The sequence below is a fragment of the Cynara cardunculus genome, unplaced genomic scaffold, assembly GCF_001531365.2.
Source record: "Cynara cardunculus var. scolymus isolate 2C unplaced genomic scaffold, CcrdV1 Un_Scaffold_5518, whole genome shotgun sequence".
Taxonomy (NCBI): Eukaryota; Viridiplantae; Streptophyta; class Magnoliopsida; order Asterales; family Asteraceae; genus Cynara; species Cynara cardunculus.
In genome coordinates, this window is record NW_020202447.1 from 23,487 (window position 1) to 30,122 (window position 6,636).

Consider the following 6,636-nt stretch of genomic DNA (forward strand, 5'->3'; position numbering starts at 1 on the left):
AAGAGGCACCCAAGGTCCTCTTTTATACCCACAATTTCAACTAAAGACCAAAACATGAAAAGGGGTGAAGGTATACATGAAGGGACTAGGAAAGGAGGCATCATCTCCATCACAAAAGGTCATCCCAAAACGTCTTCTCATGTCCTTTTCACCAGCTGTTTGAGGGCAAAAACGACGGTTCCTTCAGCTAAGACTTTCTTCTTGACAATGGCTGAACTATTAAGCACTTCTCCAAAAAGCCGAACCGGATCAGGTCAATGCTGCTGGAATGCTGCAGCATCATAGTGTAGTATTTGTGAGTCAAAAATGTCATCTACTCCCAAATTGTTGTAAAAACAAATCCATCACCACATTTAGCTCCAAACATAGTAAATGGAAAACAAGGAAGTAAAAATGACTCAAGGTTGGAATAAACTAGGAAAATCTGCCTATTAAACAAAGAAAAAGGGTACTTTAAGCAAGTAATAAACCATGCTTATCAATACCATTAAAATTAGAAGATAAAATCACATTCTGTTTAAGTCCATCGGGCGGCCTCTGGTTCCAAATACCATACTTAGAAATATTTTACTAAACAGGACAAGAGCCCCTCTGGTTTCTCTATCAGAGCTTCTGGTCCTTCGACCAGAGCCTCTGGTTGTATTAACCAAAGCCTCATACTCAAGCATTTCTCATAATATTCCTTGACTTAACTTTGTAAGTAATAAGATAGCCTTTTTCATAAAAAGAACTAGTTTAAAAAGAGTTCTTGTTCGACCAGATCCTCTCGTTGTACTAACCAGAGCCTGGTTCAAAAGGCAAGATCAACCAGAGCCTCTGGTTCAACGTGTAAACCAACTATAGATCCTCTGGTCTGTTTTTCATAAAACATTCTAAGTATAAAATCATTTTCTTAAAGACTTCGTAAAATACGATTCTGACACAGAAGCTCTTATTAATAGATACAGAGCCTCTGGTCCAACTAGTACATTTAGTGAGAACATGCATATTTTTCAAATCAAATAATCAGAACCTTCTGGTTCTATAGTAAGGACCAACCAAAGCTCCTCTGGTTCCTCATAAAAATGAGCATTCTGTTCCAATACACTTTTAACCAAAATTAATGAGCATAGGCCATATTTTTATCGTAACCATAACATCAATACTATTATTTCTAATAAGAACAACATCTCTAAATTCTCAAATCACCAAGAAGTGAGAACTCCAATATGGTGTAATCTTAAAAGATGTAATAGCAATAGTTATACCATGCACACACAACGACCATCCTTATTACATCCAAATTCCCCTTAAGAGCAATAGCTATATTCATTATACACAACAACCATCCTTATTTCTCCTGAAAATTTCATGAACTATTTCATCCAATGACAAGCTGCAGTCATTTTTGTTAGAGTGAACCTTGTTCATAGTTTTAATCAATCATAACCTCAAAACAGGCTTATGCTCAAATTCTTCAAATCACAAGAACAATCTGCTCCGCATATGATTTCTTAAATCTTCTGTTTCTCTTTAAATTCTCAAAACAGGGTATTATTCCCCAAAAATATTTTAAGGAACAGAATCTGCTTAGATTTCTTCAAATCAGATTCCAATTTCAGAATCATAAAATATTTCTTTTAAAACTGTTTAGAAACAATTTTACCAAATTCTTTATAAATCTCAAACCATCAATACCCAATAGTTTACAAAAATCAAACAACAGATTGAAACTCGCAGTTTGTAATCAAACAATAATTTAAAGACTCATAATTTATAATCGACAATTATTTATAACCCACCTTAAAATTGAATACAAATTCTACAGAAAATAATATAGCAAATCTTTAAACACCGATTCTTTCTTCAAGAACACCTTTAGGAATATTTTCACCGTCTTAAAACTCCTTTCCTTCTTAACTCTCACTTTTTGTAAAACAGAAAGCTGATAAGATTTTCATCTTATCTTCTTTCTTTTATATTTAAGTGAGGCGGTGATGGATTTTTATCCAATTTAAAAGTCTTTGGGCGGTGAAGATAATATTTTAAAACCAATCATTTCTTAACCATGGAGTTTGAGTTTAAAATATTATATCTTATCATAGGTATGCATAATATCAGATTCTACTTCTATACACATAATCCATGCAAGTATTAGCATAATTATGCATGCTATCACATAATTCACATACTAAACACATAAAATTAGCTCAACTCAGGTTTGCAGAAAACCCGGTTATAACACATGGCACTTAACTAGGTCCACACATGGATATTACAATGTGTATCACAAATGGTTGTGTAGCCTAAAACTCAGATCACATCTGCTATCAACTCATGTTCAAAACGATATCACAATGTGTATCACAATTGGTTTTGTGTCTTACTGTTATAAATTTTTGGATATCACAGCGTGTATCATATTTGTTTTATGTTTTACTGTAGAAATTCTTGGCTATAGAGAGAGAGGGGGTGAGAGGAGAGATTTTAAAAAGACTAATTTACCGCTATATATTATCAGTAAATTTAAATTATTTAAAAAATTAATGAATAATTACCAAAATTAATATGTTTAGTAATAACCATTGATAATTAATAATGTGTGGTTGAGATTGGATCTCACAGTTATCACAAACAATCGAGTTCTCCCTTGATTGGACCCCAATATATATAGGGGCCTAATCAAATGAGAACTAATTAGTTTGTGGTAACAGTGAGGTCCAATCTCAACCACAAATCAATAGATAAATTAGGAAATTTTTAATTTTGGTAATTTTTAATTAAAATTTTAATGTAAGGATATTTTAGGTGTTTTCTCTCTTCTCTCCTCTATCCTCTCTTCTCTCTCCGTCTCCCGACCTCCATCCCCCAACCTCTGGCCACCGTCCTCCGGTGATACCACAATGATATTACAATGCATCTTATATGTGTTTGGGTATCACACTGAGGTCATTTGTGTGGTTAATTGGATATGTAACACAGTGGTATCACAATGCATCTTATATGTGCTTGAGTATCACACTGTGGTATTATCGGAGGACGGTGGCCGAAGGCCGGAAGACGGGGACGGAGAGAGGAAAGAGGAGAGAAAATACCTAAAATGTCATTGTATTAAATTTTTAATTAAAAACTACCAAAATTAAAAATTTCCTAATTTATCTATTGATTTGTGGTTGAGATTGGATCTCACAGGTACCACAATCTAGTCAGTTCTTCCTTGAATGAGCTCTTATATATATATATATATATATATATATATTGGGTTCATGTGAGACAACATTTTTATATTTGAAACTTCACAACAATATGTTGTGAAGGTAAAAAAAAGCCGAATCTTCACTATGAAGGTTACCTTCACAGTGTTTTGCTGTGAAGTTTCAAGTGTAAAAATGTTATCTCACATGTCTTACAAAAACAACTTTGTCTCAAATGATCCTATATATATATATATATATATATATAAAAGAAAACGTTTAGGTTTGGTTCTAAAGGTTTTATCTTCTTGAAAAGATTGGCTTAACACAAAAATCTATATCTATATATTTAAAATCTGTATCTATATCTACATATTAATATCAATATTATAGTTATATTATGGACAATCAAAGAGTATGAGCTGACAACTTCTAAGCATTATATATATATATATATATATATATATATAGGAGTAGATTTAAATAAAAATCACATTTTCATTGTAAATCAAGAGACAAATCTTGACTGTTTATCAAATCAATGATTAAAACATAAAATGGTTAATTAAAAAGTGATTAAAGGCAAAAATGAAATTGATTTCAGATTTGAATCATGCTTACCTCATTTGACTTTTTATTTTCTTTTTAAATAAAAAACTTTTACCCCCAAAAAACGAGCATTTTATTCTCTACGATTTAACATCCATCTCGATGTAGTTTTGTTTGTATGTTTTAATCGTCTTTTACGTGAAACAGTATATCTATATAATATTGTTCATGAATATTTATGTACGTTCATATGTATAGAACAACTCTTTAATATTCATAGAACAATATGATATTCATCATGAATATAAAACTCATTTAAACATTCATCATGAATAGTTATGTATTTCACGTGTATTCATGACATTCATCGTTAATATACATTTTCACAATATCAGTTATCATGAATATTCATGTGCATTCACGTATATTGAACAATATTTCAATATTCATACATCAGTATGCAATTCATCATCGATATACATTTTCCCTAAGACATTCAAATCATGATTATATATGTTCATGTGCATACAATAACTCTTTAATATTCATACATCAATATGATATTCATCATTAGTATATAGCCTCACTATAAAATTCACCATGACTATTTATAAATGTTCATGTGTATACCAAAACTTTTAGGTTTTCATACATTAGTATGATATTTATTATGTATATACATTTCACTATACCATTCATCAAGAATATACATAATATTCATATGACTATGCATATTATTCATCATAAAAATTTATGTATGATTTCGTATATACAACTCTATGTTATTCATATTAGTATGATATTTATCATAAATATTAATTTTCACCATAACATTTATCATTAATATACTACAGTTTCAATTACATATACTCTAGTTTTTCTTTATTGGGTTCTCGATTGATTTTGATGAGTTTTTGATTCATCTTGATAGGTTCTTGATCCATCTTGATAAAAACTGACAGTGGTAGGTTATTGTTTTACATAAACAAACACACAATAAAGAAATCAATAGGTTCTCAATCAGACTTGATGAAAAATAAAGGTGGTAAGCTATGATTTTATACACACAACCACACACCAGGTCAATGAATGGGTTCTTGAATAGTATAGATTGGTCCCGACAGATTGTCGATTGGTCTCAATCAGTCGCGATTTGTCTCGATAAAATTTGAAAGTGGTAGGCTATGATTTTACACACACAAACAAATAATAAATCAATCGATAGATTCTCAATGAAAAAAAGGTAGTAGGTTATGGATTTACACACATAAATACAAACAAGTCAATGAATAGATTCTCGACTAGTTTTGATAAGTTGTCGATCGATCTCGATGGATTCTCTCTTGGTCTCGACGGGTTCTCGATGGTGTTAGGTTATGATGATGAAGAACGTGGTCTTAGGTTTAGGCATGGAAATGCGACCTGTCCCATCGGGGAACCCGCAAAACTGGAGAACAAGGATGGGGACTGGGATCCCCAAAAGTTAAAAATCAGGGATAGGAATGCAGAACAGTTAACATGGTCACCGCCCTGCCCCGCCCCACCCCACCCCACCCCACCTTGTATATTAAATATATTATATATCTATTTTTAAATATATTGTTTATAAAAAAATTAGATTTAATATCTCTTAGATTTAGAAATAGTTTTTTGACATTTCTTCTTATATACATTTTTTGTCTTACTTTTTTTTAGATAAAATTTTTTGAGCCAAAAACGTTTAATAAAACAATTACGTACGATGTGGTGATTTTCTTTTCATATTGCATATTTGATACTCCATCAAAGCAAATAATTTTATTAATATGTTAGATTTAAACATAGACCATTATTGGTGGAGTGTGGTGTTTAACACATCTGATTTAAAATATTTGATATACACAGGGAAAAAAGTCCCGATTCCCCATTGGGGATCCCTGTTTCTTGTTGGGCACAGGGATGGGGATGTGATCATATTATCCGATGGAGACGGAGATTGGGATTAGTGACATAGGAATTGGGTCCCCGCCCCATCCCCGCCTTATTCCATTCCTTGTTAGGTTACGTACTTACGATATTAAAGAAGGTGATGTCGAGTTATGGACTTACGGTGTAGAGTTGTTGTACACACATGAATGTAGAAGAATATTCATAATGAATATTAGCATTTAACGTAAAAACGGTTAATTAAAAACGAAAAAAAACTATATTCAGATGGATATCATATCGAAAAGAATGAAATTCCAATTTTTTTTATGTAATTTGTGTAACATCCCCCGTCCCCGTGGTCCGGAACGGGCGGTGTCACTAACGGGACTTAATTCTAAGACACAAACATTGCAGAGCTACTAATAAACTCCAAACGTAGATCAACTTCTAAAACATGCTTTACAATCCAAAATATTACATTCTATCAACTATTTATAAGTTTAGAATATTATACATCTACCAACAAGTTTACGAACTCCAAAAAGTCAAACGCTCGATCTCAAGTCCCGTCCATTATCAGTATCACTTGGAACCTGCCGTGTCAAAAAACAAGAACACGGCTGAGCACGGGGCTCAGTGAACAGATTGTAATATAAACATGAAATAATAATACGTAACATCGATAATAAAGCGGAAGACGTAAAAATCAATTAAACTGAATTCATAGAAATCAAGACGTTTCACAGTTCTCATTTCAAAACATCATTTAAACACAATCCGTCAATTCCTGTAGTGTTCGTGGGGTGGCCAAACCACACGAACTATCGGGCCGGCGTGCGGGCATACACCCCGAGTCCCTCGTGAATTTAACCACGGTCACATGGTGGGTAATCCTAGGATCGATCCATCCGCTCTGTAGCCAATAAAATCGGCCTAGTCCACAAGGTGGGTTCACGTAAGCAAACTATTGGGCCTAACCTTGTGGACCGAGTTCACCTGCAGGACG